General features: G+C 38.1%; 1 long non-coding RNA gene across 2 annotated transcripts in view; it reads right to left on the bottom strand.

Moving 5' to 3' along the window:
* Positions 1-4,106: 4,106 nt before the first annotated feature.
* LOC145254890 (uncharacterized) overlaps positions 4,107-16,794 on the bottom strand; it is a 53,527-nt gene continuing 40,839 nt past the window's right edge. For both annotated transcript variants that reach the window (XR_013863828.1, XR_013863827.1), the window contains exon 4: positions 4,107-4,333. This is a non-coding gene — a long non-coding RNA (uncharacterized LOC145254890). The remainder of the gene's footprint in view (positions 4,334-16,794) is intronic.

Raw genomic sequence — 16,794 nt, 5'->3', positions numbered from 1 at the left:
CACACTGGGGCCTCTAAGAATCGCACCTTTCCATCCCGATGAATTGCGACTCCCCCCAGCGCCTTGATGGCATCGTATCCAAGCAACAGGTCAAACCCCAGGAGATTTACTTGGGTCACGAGCACATTGATCTTAGTGGCTGCACCGGTGTCCGTGTAGATCTTGACAGTTCCAGCTCCACAGCATGTCTGGGTCTCGCCTCCTATCGTGGTGACTTTGATCTTCCTCTTAGTCCAACTTGGACACAGCCTGGTGCTCACTATAGTATGCGAACAGCCTGAGTCGAGAAGTGCTGAGCAGGGTATCCTGTTTACGTAGACGGTCATTACTGGTTGCGCCTTGTTCAAATTTTGCTCGGGGAGCAGGGCGGCGCTGACGTCCTCTCCCCTGATACGTTTCCCGCACAGTTTTGGGCTAGATGCCCCAAACCGCCACACTTAAAACAGCGCACACGCCCCCTGTTGGTGCAATTCCTTGCAAAATGTCCGCGTCGGCCGCAGCGAAAACATTTCCCATTGCTTGCAGGGTTCTGATTCGGAATCTCCCGAGCGCCAATCTGGCCTGTCTGTGTCGCCATCACAACTGGTTCCCCCAGGTCCTCCTCATCTTTGATGATGGCTCGAGCACGTTCCATCAAGTGTTCCATGGTCGTTGTTGAAACGCTGGTTGAGGCTCTCAGTAGCTGCTTCACCCGAGTGGGAAGGCCCGCCACAAACGTGTATGCGAGCGTCCGCTCCGACACCCCTCCACCGAACAGAACTGCGAGTTTCTTTAACTCAGCGAAGAAAACGTCCACGCTTTCCTCCGGTAGAAGTTTTCGGGAAGCAAATTTTTCATAGGCCGTACAAGGATCCATGGCAAATGCCTTGTACAGCGCAGCTTTAATTGCGGTGACATCTCCCTTTTCGGCAGCACTGAGTTGCTGATATACACTCAAGGCACCCCCAGCCAATCTCAGGGGAATCACAGTGTGTACCCTTTTCATCTCACAAAGGTCGCACGTCAGCTCGACCCTTTCAACCCAGTCGACGATGGACGTGGACCCGTCAAACTCGGATATGAGCTTCAAGTCAAATTTCGACTCGGTCATAGTCCTAGAGGTTAAATGGCCAGAATAGCTTGTAACGAAAAAGTGTAAGGAAAAATTCAAGATGGCGCCCGACTCTCTCTTTAACACGGTAAGATATCCTCAACACGGCACAAGAAGCAACAGCCACACGATTCCCCAGCCAACTCAATCGTCACTCTCCCACGTCTTTCCCCTCACCCGCTTTTATCGTCGTTCTAGGCCGGCTAAATTTGCATATTCCGAGAATTCGTGTGACTTTGCGAGACATCATACTTTACAAAAGACGGCGGTCGCCATCTTGGTCTTTCTTTTCTATTTTTGGTCGGTAACGCTGAGCTGGTCTCGAGGTAAGTCTTTTTCCCCTCATCCGTCTCTCCCACGTACCCACACAACACGCAAACACGCGGGCGCTTATCTCCTGGATGCACGTTACATTAACTTCACCTCTAATCCAAATTATGTGTGGCAAGTCTCCTCCTAAAACACTCTTTAACCCTAACAATAACACTAAGTTCGAGTGGCAAGCCCCCTCCCCCTCCAACAAAATACCTCTGTAAGCCACATACAAGCATCTAAAACAAACTAACAAAAAATAGATCCTTCCTTAAAGAAAATACACATAAAAATAAATTGGTTAACTGTCCTAAAATGCTAGAATGGCCAGGAAATGGTGAATTATTTTACATTAAATTTTTGTGAAACTAACCGCTCCCCCCTCTAATATTGTTTTTGTTAGCTTTGTCTCTGTCAAGTTTTCAGTATGTTCACACATAATTTTCCTTAGCCCTACAATTAATTCTAAGTCCGAATGGCAACCATCCACATATTCTCATTGCATAGAAACCCTCTTAAAACTACACATAATCATCTTAAAAAAAAAAAAAAAAAAGCATACATATTTTCCCATAGAAAAAAAAACAGTTAACTGCCCTAAAATGCTAGAATGATCTGTAATAGGAAATTATTTTACATTCAATTCTAAAATAATTTGTTTATCTTTCATTTTCATGGCATTTTATACATAATTTCCTAAAAAGGTAGAATCACATTTTGGAGGGGTGGTCAGAAGGAGTTGAGTGGGGTTAAACAGAAGGTGTTAATCTACAATAATACCAAAGAAATATTGCAATATATTCATTTTTAAATGGTCTTATGTTTAGATTTAAGTTTTTTGTACATAAAGCACATTACAATTCAACTTTGAGTTCTCCAACTTCTTTTCTGTTTATGGATACATGGCATTTTTAAGGAATTGCTGCATATTTATGCACATTTACTGCAGATTATTTGGAAACCATAAACTTTGGGAGATTTTCAGTTGCATATTCTGATTCCTTGTACAAAAATACACTTATACAGTAAATTTCATTTTTTAGTCTTGTGTTTTAACAAAGATATGACATTTTTACTGAAAAAGTAGTGTAAAAAATGTGACGAAACGCATATGGTCTTAAAGAGGGGAAAATAGCCAAACGTGTGAGGCACAAAAATAGCCATAACTTCCTTAATTTTAATCAGATTTTAAAAATTTAAAAAGATTCTTTCTTAGCTCATCAAGCTCTTTCTATAAGCTATTTCAATTTTTTCATGTGTATTGCTATTTAGGCCCAAAATCGGAGGAGTTTGGCAGAGTTCTCAAAGGTAAAATCGTTGAACTTTGACCCCTTAACAGCCAAATTTCTGGCCGAAAACAGATCATAAAGATTTTCCCAAATCTCATTACCCTGTATATCAAATTTCTAGTCTGTAGACTGAAAATTGACAGAGTTATTGCATAGGTAAATGTACACACACAGACAGACACGTTCACTTCTATATATATATATATATATATATATATATTACATTTATATTGTCCTGTAAATGCCCACCCTTTGGCTGATTAGGATGGGCGGGGTTACAACTAAGAAGCTAATTAGCTTACTAGCAAATCCAATACCATGTGTTTATATAAAAATATTTAAAAAAAAACTAACATATAATTAAACTAACATAATATTCGAAATATAAACTTAAGCATAAAATAACTTATCCAATTACACCTAGGTTTAAAGTAGGTCAGCTTTTTACACAAAATTATATAACTAACCCTTTCCCATAAAACACACAAAGAGAAACTGAACCTCAGGTCAGCTTTACCTTTGTCTTGTAAGTACCAGACCATTGGCTGATTAGGATGAGTGTGGTGACAAAGAACTGATTGGCTTACTCATAAATTTAATACCATGTGTGTAAATAAAAATGCAGGATAACCACAACTATTCATATAAGCCTGAAGAATTCTCACAAGGATGAAACAGAACATTCTGTGTAGGTCAATGGCCATATATATTTTTATAACTTACTATATATTACTACACTTGCTTAATGATTTTTGTTTAAATTTAATTATTTTTACCATAATAATTCATATTAATTTGAAAAAAAAAAAAAATCCCCTAATGCCGGCTCACTGCTAAAAATTTGGAATAGGGACATGTGAGAAACAAAAAGTATTAAGCATTAATTTTATTAGTTAAAATAATGAGCTTCAAACATTTCAGTAGAAAAATTTAGTTTCTATCTGACTTTTGAAACAAATATCAAAAATATTAAACAATGATATACTTTTATTTATAATTAGAAACGTCTTTAAGTTAAGATAAATACAGAGATAGGGTGAATGAGAAAGGGAGAAGTATTAATTTTTGTTCAATAAAAACATTTTTCTCAAACTTTTATGCTACCAGTGCTTCATACGTCAACTATTATTTATTCCCTGCTGAAATGCTTTTCACATGATTACATACTCTTTTACCTATTGATGACAAAACTAAATAAAACAAAGTTTTTTTTTTTTTTAAACACAGCATTCTTTATGCTCTATATGTATTTATTTACAATTTATATTAAAATGTAGTAACAAATGTTAATACTTATGTTTATTAATAAGAATCTTCATAACTAGACAAAACAAATATGATATCAACTTCTTTGCCTGATATTATTGACATTGTTTTACATGTACTTTCTTAAAATAACTTATTACAATACTTCATTCTTTATGATCATAAGAGTTATTGTTTTATTACAGTGCATTTTCTTAAAATAAATTACAAGACAAGAACTAGTTTGCCGAATGGGAGCTAAAAACTAAAAAAAAAAAAATGAATAGAGTGAGAGCACTTTAAAGTTACCAACAGAATTTTAAATACTAACATTTTGTGTGTTTTAACATTTTCCTTGTGTTTTTCCAGATCAGAGTAACTTGGGACAATTTTCTTGCTGATAAAGAAAAAAAAGAAAAAATAGATTTAGATTAGAAACATTCAATATTAGCTTTGTGCATAAATATCTCAAATATCCATATTTTCAATATTGCAAAATAAATAAATAAATAAATAAAAGTCCATATTTTTCTTTTTTTCTTTTACTCACATTCACCTCTAATAAGGTATATCACCACTTGGATGTAAGGGGCTACTATTTGGGGCCATGCCTAAGAAAGATTAACAAGATGTTGGTTTACATTACATTTAAATTTCTGCATATAAGTGCAGCCAGAGAAGCAGGTAGCAGGAAGGGAATTCAAAAGTCTAGCTGTTCAAGGGGAGAAACTATTAGAATAGAAAGTTTTCAGGTGACCTCAACAGTGAAAGGGGTGAGATTTTGTTGCTAAGCAGGTTTGTCAGGGATACAAGTGCAACGAGTTCATCAAAGTACATTTCATTAAAATATTTGTAACACAGGCACAGAGATGCAAAATTGCTGCGATGGGACTGTGGCTGGAGCTTAGTTGACAAAGTGGGGCCTATTTCATTGGAAACTCTTTTTTGAACCCAATTAAGAGGGAGACGCTAGTGGTAGATGCACCAGCCCAAATATGGCAACAATACTCCATGCATAGCCGAATGTTAGCAGGATACTCTCAGGTCTGAGTAGTTTTCTAGCTTGATAGAGGAAACACACCTCATTTGAAGCAGCCTTCGCAATGTACTGAATGCATTTGTTCAATTTCATTTCGCTCGTGAGTGTTAGGCTGAGGAGTTTGAAGGAAGAATTCTCAGGTAGGGTGTTGTTTGTAATGGATATTGGTGGTTGGAGAAGCATGTTGTAATTTTTAAAGAAGAGCAGCTTATTCTTACTGGCATTAAATGTTATCATCCATTCGCGGCTCCATTTTACTATGGTCTGGGGATTATCATCTAATTATTCTGCCATTGTCTTAGATTTATGTACATCTGTTCTTCTCTCATATATGTTATAGAGCGTTGTATCATCAGAAAATATACTCATCTCTAACACAATATTATCCAAGGATTGACCCCTGAAGCACTCCCGCATTAATGTTATGTTGCTTGGATGTATGTCCATCAGTGACAACCTGGATGGTCCTATTGTTTAAGAAGGATCTAATTATATTTAGTATATGTCCAAATATAAAACAATATAATTTTCATTAGCAGCCCTTTGTGCCAGACTTTGTCAAAGGCCTTAGATGTATCAAGAGCTACAACCCTGGCTTCGCTTGCCTTATTCAGTACATAGTATATTATTATGAACCGTCTATTTATGGTTCCGGATTATTTTAAAAACAATTATGCATAGAAGGTATCGTTCCACAGTTTAAATAGTATAGTATTTTACTTACATTTTTAACAATATCTTCTGTTTATTATTGTAGTGTAATACGGAACGCTTATTCTATTTTATTAAGTAATATATATATTTTTTACATTTAATGTTACGAGTTCGGTTTTTTTTTTTTTACTGTGCCACTTTATCTTTTTTTTGTATTCTTATTTACTTTTGAGTGAGCCTTACATAACAAAAAATATGTTTAGAAATACATGTTACAAAAGTCAAGAATGACTTTATTAAATAAATCACCAAAGTCACCATTCGCAAATACACTGAGTAACACAGAGTCAAAACATATTTTACGTCTTGTTGTTTTGTTTTTGTTTTACGGCATATCAATCCTTTTTCGTGTTATTTAATGTCGAATCGAGTAATTTTGTAACATTTATACAGCTTCACGTTGTTTACATAGTTATTACTTATGTTTTGTTCATTTTATTTTGCTTCTTTTACAGGGAGTCATCATCTTCTAATGCCCACCGACAGGGCATACATATTTAAATACTATAAAAAATGGACACAACAATTTTTTTTTAATATGAAATAAAACACTGTTTCATTACTTATGATTTAATTTATTTAAAATATTTATTTCCTATTTAAAGATTTTCAGTATATTTTATTGAACTGAAGAAATATTTATTGTTCATACATATATTCTTTCCATTATTTTTATTACATTGGTAGGTGAAATTTTAGAATAGTTAACCCCCTCCCCATATTAAGAATGGCTTTCAGTATGATTCTTACAATAGCGGTATCAAAGTTTTTTTTTTTTCTTATTTTAAAACAAATTATTAAAAAAAGATACAAGACCATTAAATTTTTTTTCATTAAATCGCTATTTAGGTGAAGGTTCAAAATAGTTAACCCTTCTCCCCATAAGCATTTTTTTTTATGCAGTAAAATACTTTGTTTCAATAATTATGGTTTAAATAAATATTTATTCCTTATTTAAAGATTTACAGTATATTTCATTTAACTGAGAAAATATTTATTGTTCATACATATATTTTTCCCTTATTTTTTTTACATTGTCAGGTGAAGTTTCAGAATAGTTAACCCCCCTCCCCATATTAAGAATGGCTTTCAGCATGATTCTTACAATAGTGCTATCAAAGTTTATAATTTTTGTTAAATAAGAAAAATCAATAAAAAAGATACAAGAACATTTTAAACATTTTTTTCATTAAATCATTATTTAGGTGAAGGTTTACAATAGTCAAACCCTTATTAAGAATGGCATTTTTATTATTTCAGCATGATGCTTACATTTTTCTTGATATAAAAAAAAGAAAAGATACAAGAAAATGTTAAGTTTCTGTTTGCAAATTAGCTAGCTGTATTAAAATGTTTGAGCATTTAATACCTAACAAGGTTTTCGCTTCAATTGCCACAAGCAGACGATCTTCAATTGCCACAAGCAGACAATATTGATTCAAAGGAGGTAATTCGTCAACAATTGTTTTAGCCGAATTTTACGGTAAAGCTTCTATATAAGTCACAAAATTATCTACTAAACCAGTGTAACTTGGTGAAATTTCGTTATTCATTTAACCGTAAACAAACAACACCATCGTCAACAACAAAAACAGAGCTTTGCTTCAACAAAGTTTACTGACTTGAGGATAAGTCATCCAGCATTAAATGATTGTTATCAGCCTATTTTGATGATCAGAAACTAAATATTTAATCCGGCGTAAGTTTTGAACATTTTTGATCCTTCTTACTGTAAATATTTAAAATAATTAAATTACTTTCGGCAATTTTAGAAACGGCCATTAGAATACTTAAATTTTAATCTAGCCATCCCTTATTTATAGAGATAAATTAGAAAAAGTATTGACTATTAAATGCCCTTTTAAAAATTACGCAACTTAACTTTTTTAATATCAAATAAACACTTTGTTTCATTACTTAGGATTTAAACAAATATTTACTCTCAATTTTTACATTTTTCGTATATTTTACAAAATTCAAGATATAATTTATTGAAATGAAATTATTAAGTTATTCACCAAAAGAAAATAGCATGTTCACAAATAAATGTATGCTTCTACACTTTGTAGCCGAAAAAAAAAAACGCTATGTTTTTGAGCACATCTGCTGCCAGAATCCACGGAAGACATCAGTACTTTAAACTATGACTGAATCATGAATGGAAAGCGTGTACAGTTCTTTAATCAAAGCAAAAATAGGTGCTTCTACACTTTTACTTCAATATATTTATTGAATAAATAAAATAGTTTCTACACTTTAAAATACTGATGTCTCTTAAATTCTGGCAGCAGGTGCGCTGAAAAACATGGCGTCTTTTTTTTCGGTGACAAAGTGTAGAAGCACCAATAAATGTTACGAGAGGGAATAATTTATTATTAAATAATTTATATAATTCACCTAGATATCATCTCGATATCCTTTTTACAGAGCTAAATTATAAAAATGTTGATTTAAATTCCCTCTTAGAAAAATTACACTCTAATGATTTTTAATATAAAAAACGGTTTCATTAATTAAGAAATATTTATTCTCATTTTAAACATTTATATTGAATTTTATTTCATTATAGAAACATTTATTTTTCGTATCAAAATCTTTATTTATAATTTTTTTTTATTAAGACCAATTAAATTTTCACACAGAATGAACCAAATCACTACCACTACATTGGAAGATACAAGATGTGCAGCAAGAGAACGACAAAGACGAAGGCGTTAGTAGCTACGAACTGAAGAAAGGGATAATGTGTTCGTTACAACTCTACTTTCAACCGAGTCGTTGTTTGTTTCGTTCACCACACTCTTTTCTTCTACCTCTTCTTTTACACATGTCCGTTCGCTTTAGTGACTAAAAATCGTCTGTCCTCCTGCTTTCCTTTTCTCGTTATTTATGGAACCAGGGTACGAGATTCTCCGAGATTCCCAGAGATTCCACGAGACTTTTTTCCACATAAATGCATGCAGGCGCCATCTTGATTCTCAATTTGTGCTCTGCAGGCACAAACGCGCAGCCGCTTTAATGGTAAGCCACTTCTTTCTCCACACTCCCCCCTGATCTCATGATCACAGAGATGGCAGGGGGGTGGCGATCGCCGCCGTCGGATGCTTCTGTGAAGGGGGACAGTGCTGCTCTCGTCTTCGCGTGCGCTCTCATCCACAGCCTGATGGTCGTTTCAGAGTCAGAGTCACTCTCATCGTCCACTGGAGGTGGTACATGTGTCGCCGGCCGTAGGTCCCTAACGTGACGGGGTACGCCATCAACCTGGACACACTGCTGACTCACCACATCGGTCACTGTGCCCCGTTTATACTTGTCAGTACATCGGTTTCCTGGCGGCTTCACCCAGACAGCATCCCCTTTGGCATATCGATTCCGTTCTATCTCAGTGGCCACAGTTGTATCAGGATGGATTCCTTTTTCTCGTACACGGTACTGATAGATTGCGTTTGCAGGCGCCGTTCCTGGAGAGACGCCATCCTTTGGCATGAGATTATACCAGTACACAGTTTCTGCGATGGTGCACTGCTTCCTGGCTGCAATTGTTTTGATGCTGCGATGGCTTCTCTCAGCTATACCATTTCCAGAAGGCACATAAGCGCATCTAAGCCGCAGCCGCACAACCCATTCTTGTAAGAATTGCCTCATCTGATGGCTGCAAAAGGCTGGATAGTTGTCCGTCAGCACTTCATCGGGTACACCTCTTTCACAGAACAAGGATGACAGCTGGCGAATAATGTTGCAAGAGTCCTGGCGCCAGAGGAGTCTCCAGACTGCGAAACGTGTAGGCCCACAATCGATGAGGGTAAGGAAGTGGTTGCCACCGTAGTGTGTGGTGTCCATGCCCACTCTCTGCCACTTACCACTCACTCCAAAATCCCTTTCTTCCATCATGCTGGAGCTGGGTCGATGGATTGGCAGGCCTCACAACTTTCCACCACTCTTCGGATATCTTTTTTTTCTACTCCTGGATCAATCATCTTGACAAAGTACAATGTCCGCTTGATGCCAGAATTTCCACACTGTCGATGAATGTCTATGATGCGCGCTGCACCCACATTACACACAACTGCTGCACATGTGTTTTGCAGATTATCAGAATCTCTCCGAGCACCAGCCAGAAGCCATCGTTGAGGGACTCTTGTCAGAGCATCTGCTCTGTTGAGCGCAGACCTGATCAACACTACGTCCATGGTCAGGTCGTACTCTGTGATGGTGTTGACCAAGGTGGCAAGTCGTCTTCGAATTAACATCTCACTCAATGCTCATGTCGTCAGCCGTGCTCTTCCACTTAATGCATCGGTTATCCACCGATGAGTGCATGCCGAGTCAGTCATGATATGTAGAACCTTGGCTTGCCATTGAAGCGCCAAGTTAACGCCCTTCAATGTGGCATCAAGTTCGGCCAGGTTTATGTGCCTCGAATCATTCTCTGGCCGAAGCCAACAGGCATCTTCAATAATGGAATCATTAACTGCAAGGGCAACTCCAAGGGCCAGTGAACTAGCATCCACCCAGACCATGAACTCATTCCCGCTGACGCACCACTTTCCCTGAACGGGGTCATCACTGGTCACCCTGGACACAGTCTTTGTCAGCATACTCCTTAGGGTGACATCATGTACTGCATCGTCCCATCCCGACGACACGGCTGTTGCACGTCTTTTTATGGCCGCCACGGCCACCCTGAGCCAACCGCACACAGAGAAATGGCCTACCATCTTTCCACAAAGCGAAAACACTGTTCGTTGAGTGATGTTTGATGGGACCTTGGGGACGTGACTTCCTCTTCTCCAGCAAAGTCCCTCCTTGCTATTGCGCACGTGCAGGCCAAGAACTTTTGCTCCATCACACAGACGCTCTGGTTCCTTACATGTCAGTCAAAAGCTCTCAAAGTGCATTCTAACTGATTGCGCTGACATGAGGCTCTCATTGACGAATATATCATCGATGTATGAGGATGTTGCCTGTTGCACTGCCTCATCTTGCTGCCGGATAGCATGCATGATTGCTGTCATAATGCCTGGTGCCACATTTAGACCGAACCCTAGCCTGGTTAGACAATATTGGGTTCCTCCAATTTGCACAGTCTGAAATGGCCACAATTTCTTCTCAATGCGTATTTGCAGATAGGCCCTGCGTAGGTCCAGAGTTGCAACATTCGATCCCTGCTGTCGCCACTCCCTTAATTTGAGTGCACACACATCATCCCTTGCCGTATATGGGTCGACATGCTCATTGAGCTCACGGTAGTCTAGGACGGGGCGGACCTTTTGTTTGGTCTCTTGAACGACGGCCATCAAGGGAATCAGCCCTCGCGGGGGGCCAAGCTCATCCTCTAGGTATGGAAGAAGCCAGCCATTGTCGATCCACGTTTGCAGTTCTTCTTCATACTGTTCCCTTAGCCACATGGGTGGGGGATATTCCAATAACCGGTTCCGCAAGGATATTGGTGGCTGATCGTTTGACCACTTCCAAGACGCCGTTCATGCATTGGTGTTTCTTTCATACTCTGCATGAAAGTCAGGCTCGTCGAGAGTTATGGCAGCACAAACATATTCCTCACATAGGGAGAACTGTACCTTGCCGGTTCTGTCCACAGTAATTCCACCCAGTTGTATAATCAAGTCCATACCCAGGAGTAGGTCGTACCCGAGAAGCTCTCCCTCCACAACCAGGGCTCGCACGGCTACTGCAGGCCCGTCGTTGATGCTTGCGTGGATAATGCTCACCCCAGAAGAGGCTAGTGAACCTCCGCCTACAGTTAGTACCGGAATTCTCTCTGCTTTCCAAGTGGCACAGCATATCTTGCTTACGAGAGTCTGGGTGCACCCACTGTCGACAAGCGCGAGGCGCTCGCTTCCATTAATGTGTATGCTTACAGTGGGTAGCGCCCTGCTCAATGACGATCTGGGGAGAAGACTGGCGCTGTAGCTTCTTCCCCTTGCCCGTTTCCCGGACAGGTGCAGGCCAGGTGTCCGCGTTTTTTGCACTTGTAGCACTGAGGCCAGTCAAGTTTCCGAGTTGGTTGACGTGACGAAAGACAATCACGGGCCAAATGGTTGGGTCCTCCACACTTATAGCAGGTTGTAGCTGCACCCAGGTCCTGTAATCCAACCTGTGATGGTTGTTAGGGCTTTTCTTTACTATTGCTCGTGCCCGCGCCAATACTTCCGTCCACTTGGGATGAGGCACGGAGCAGATCTTCCACACTCCTAGGTAATCCTGCAACAAAGGCGCACACCAAGCCTTTGTCTGACATCCCTCCAAAAAGGACCGATAGCTTTTTTAGCTCAGCCAGATACACATCCACCGTTTCCCCGGGATATAATTTTCAGGCCATGAATTCCTTCTATGCAGTAACTGGATCTAACGCAAATGCTGTAAAAAGGGCGCGCTTGATGCAGGCAAAATCTGTTTTCTTCTCATCAGCCAACTGCTGGTATACTGCATATGCTCCCCCAGTGAGGCGCATTGGGACCACGCATTCCATACGCTTCACCCCACTGAGCTGACATATTAATTCTGCTTTTTCCACCCATTCCTGCACTGAGTGATCAGTGCTACTGCCATCAAACAGGGGAATTAGCTTGGGGTCAAATCCTGACGTCATGCCGAAATAGCTTGTGTTCGTTACAACTCTACTTTCAACCGAGTCGTTGTTTGTTTCGTTCACCACACTCTTTTCTTCTACCTCTTCTTTTACACACGTTCGTTCGCTTTAGTGACTAAAAATCGTCTGTCCTCCCGCTTTCCTTTCCTCGTTATTTATGGAACCAGGGTACGAGATTCTCTGAGATTCCCAGGGATTCCACGAGACTTTTTTCCACATAAACGCATGCGGGCGCGATCTTGATTCTCAATTTGTGCTCTGCAGGTACAAACGCGCAGCCGCTTTAACGGTAAGCCACTTCTTTCTCCACAGATAATATCAGATTGCAAAGGAGAAACATATTGAGACAGCAAATAAATAACATGATTGAAGAAGACAGACAACTTTATCTGCAAAATGAAAGAGCTAGACAACGGGAACGAAGAAACACTATGAATGATGCAGAAAGACAAAATATCCCGTATTATTTTGTAGGTGACATGAGTTTGATTTGCTAATTTTGTAGAGCACTTAGATTTCGAGGAGAAGCATTGAATAGTTGTCAAAAAGGAAAAGTTTCTCTTCCTCCTTTACAAGATTATCCTCCTCAACTCCAAAGGTTACTCGAAGGTAATGACCAAGAAACGTTTAATTTCAGATCTAATATACGCAATTACAACTCCTCATTTTCATTTGCATCATTTGGAGCAAATATTGTCCGCCCTCTTGGAAGAGGTCCCTATTGTTTTCACTTACAAGGTCAAACCTATCATTATTCCAGTACTCTGCACCCAAATAATGAAGAGGAGAGAAAATATGGACAAATTTACATCTTGGACTCATCTGGAGCAAATAAACTCCGGTGTAATTTACCAGAAAATAATAAATGTATCCAAAGTGTCTTTGAAACCATAGCTACAGTTATGGAGAATAATCCTTATGCCCAAGCTTATAAAAATATGAGAGCCATTGAATTAGAAGAGGAAGCACGTGCTATAAGGGAAAATGTAAAGCCAAGGAGAGTTTCGATGCATTTCACCGCTGGTCCAGATATCAAGATTTAACAATCCAATAAACAAGGAAATAGGTGTAGTATTTGTTGGTGAGGACGGTGCTCCACCTGCTAACAGAGATATTGTTTACCAATATTCTCAACCAAAACACCAAATTTCTTATCTGTCTTGCCACTTGGACCCCATGATATATCCCATATTGTTTCCAAATGGTGAACAAGGCTGGCACATAAACATGCAACATAGGCCAGAACGGCAAACAAGAGTTCGCAATAAAGTGACAATGCAAGAGTATTACAGTTATCGCCTTGCAATTAGAGATTCATTCAGTATTATCCATAGATCTGGTAAACTATTCCAACAATATGTAGTTGATGCATATGTGAAAGTTGAAGGGTGCAGATTTAACTTCATTAAAAGCTATCAAAGTCAACTAAGAGCTGCTCAATATTCTGGTTTAATGGATCATTTAGCAAGGAATGAAGATGGCGATCCTGGTGTATCAGTTATTCTACCATCTTCATTTACAGGAAGTCCTATGAATCTTCAACAACTGTATCAAGATGCAATGGCAGTTTTCTGTAAATATGGAAAGCCAGACCTATTCCTTACCTATACATGTAATCCAAGATGTCCTGAAATATTAAACAACTTGGGGTCATCAGAACTTGCACAAAATCGACCTGACTTAATATCACGTGTGTATCATGCACATCTAACTGAACTTTTGAAAGACATTAAAGACAGACATGTATTGGGAACTCCTGTTGCATATGTTTATGTTATTGAAGTTCAAAAAAGAGGGCTATCACACTGCCACATGATCATAATGCTGTGAGATCAGGATAAGATGAGAACAGTTCAACAAACTAATGCAATTGTGTCAGCCTGAAGATCCAGAGCTTCGTGATTTAGTTAAATCTTTAATGGTACATGGTCTATGTGGTGCAGTTAATCCTAATTCTCCTTGTATGAGTAAAGAATTATGCAAAAAAATTTTTTCCAAAGGTATTTAGAAAAGAAACAGTAGAAAACATTGATGGATACCCGGCTTACAAGTGTGCAAATAATGGTGACTCAGTTCAAGTCGGTAATTGTACTGTTGATAATATTTAAATATGTTTATAAAGGACATGATAGTGCTATGATGGAGGTCAATAACTAGGGATGTGACAATATTCTCTTTCGAATATGCTCTATATTCTTTTTATATGCCGGGAATATTCTTTAAGAATATGCTCGAGAATATGCTTTTTTTACACAAGAATATTCTTTTTTAAAATGAATATGCTTTTTTTGCATAGGAATATTCTTTTTAAAAAGAATATGCTGCTTTGAGACGGAATATTCTCTTTTGCTACCGTATATTTATTTTTATAAATCGCATATTTTCACTGTACTTCAAGCGAATATATTTATGCTAGGTACCTTAGATTTACGTCTGCAACAATATTAACCCTTTCGATTCCAATGGGCCGATATATCGGCCATGGGGATTTAAGGTAAAAGAAGACCTACAGATATTTCGGCCTTACTATAGTATTTTAATAGAGTGGGTATAGTTGAGTAGTTGGTAATTTTGCAATGTTAGGGTCGAAAGGGTTAATTATTTGTTTTTTTATAAATTCTATTGATGATTTTGTAAAAGCTTCAGTTAATACCGAAAACGCAAGAAAATATATAGAAAAAAACGTTTATTTTTATGCTATAAATACTTCTAACAATTAAACACTATCAAGCTTAAACAAATATTTTAAGCATTGCATTTTACAATTAAATGCGTTTTTAAGTTCTCAAAATTGAAACTTCTGCGGTTGTCTGCTAAAACGGTCTTATACTGGGAAAAAACTTGTTCCACGTCGCATGAGACTACTGGGGCATATTTCAAGCTGGCCATTTCTTCGGCACTTAAAACTTTTAAATGATCTATGTCATCCAAATTTCCTTCATTTTCAAAAGCCTTCCCACTAATAAGTGCATCGAGACGTTTTAAAGTAGCAAAACCTTTGTTCTTTGAAATGACATTCTTCAGCTTTTTACGAAATTGGGAGTCATCCATCTCCTCAAGTGTCATTTCGACCTCTCTAATTAATTCAATAGACTTTGAAAGACTCAGCCCTTTAGTCTCCAACTTTGCAATATTTTTTGTTAAAATGGAAAAACTGTTGGCGATAAAGCCGAGATCAAATGGCAGTGATTCCTCATCCAACAGGTTTTTGGATTCCAATATACTTTGGGCCTCTGTTGAATCTAGAGACATTATGACAGGAGTAATTTTGGGCAAATATTTGGCGTAATAATGCGCTGCATCTAACCACGTATCCCATCTTGTTACAATGGGACTCCGTGGAAGGGGCACTCCTAGGGCTAGTTCCCTGAACTTTTCGATCCGATTGGGTGCTTTTAAAAATATACTTTTTACAGTTGAAATCAGTTTATTTACTTTTGGGTGCGCCTGCCTGACTAATTCCGCAACCCTGTGCAAGCCATGGGCCAAACAAGTAACGTGCACCATTTTCGGCTATAAAACCTGAAGAGCATTCATAGCTTTGGACATATATGCAGCTGCATCAGTGGTTACAAGGAGCACATTATTATAAAGGACTTGCTGCAGCCACAAAAACTGAAACGGATCGTTAAAAAAAGCAACAATTGTAGAATGATTAACTTTTGGCAGACATGCAATATTTCCCAAATAGCACTTGCTGCGTTCCTCTTCTACCCCAAGAATGCCAAACACAAAGCAAGCAATAAAACGCTGCTCTACATCAGTGGTTTCATCAATCGAGACCCACAGTTTCATTCCAGCAGCTTTTTCTCTGAGTGACTACACTTTTGCTTCGTACACTTCACTAACGTAATATTTTCTTAGTGTAGTCTGATTTGGAATATTTCTATGTGTGTACTTATGAAGAAAGTCTTTGAACACATTATTGCTCAGTTTATGAAACGGAATATCCGCTGCAATCAACGCTTTGCATAAGTCAGCATTGAACAAATTATTCATACTGGCTCCTAAATCAGTTGCTGCAGTAGGAACTTCGCCTAACGTTGCCGTGTAGGTCTTTTTTGCCAGATGTGCGTTGGTTTTTAAATGCTGCTTTATTAGAGATTTTTTACAACTTTTGATCTGTAAAAATAAAAATCAATTATTTAATGGTAATATATACATTTAAAGGAAGGGTGGAAAAAGTTATTTGAAGCCGATTAACATTTATTAATTAACGTAAAAAGTAGATAAAATAAATTGTAAATTTCAACGTTCAATCAAAGTTTAATACAGCTAGATTTACCGTTATAGAATTTCAAAAACAAAACTACTATAACAACGCCAATCTATTAGTCAACTATATTGCAAATTTTATGTATTAAAGTTTTCTCCTACCTAGATATTGCAGTATTTGCAGGTTAAGCAATTGCCAGTTAACTGGTAATCTTCAAATTCATCAGCATATCTTGCCATCCATTCAGCAGGAGTGCTAATTATTTTCGACATTTTTTCT

Source organism: Euprymna scolopes, chromosome 30 (genome assembly GCF_053919585.1).
Source record: "Euprymna scolopes isolate OS-2025 chromosome 30, ASM5391958v1, whole genome shotgun sequence".
In the NCBI taxonomy this organism is placed as follows: Eukaryota; Metazoa; Mollusca; class Cephalopoda; order Sepiida; family Sepiolidae; genus Euprymna; species Euprymna scolopes.
This window is presented reverse-complemented; position numbering and strand designations above follow the sequence as displayed.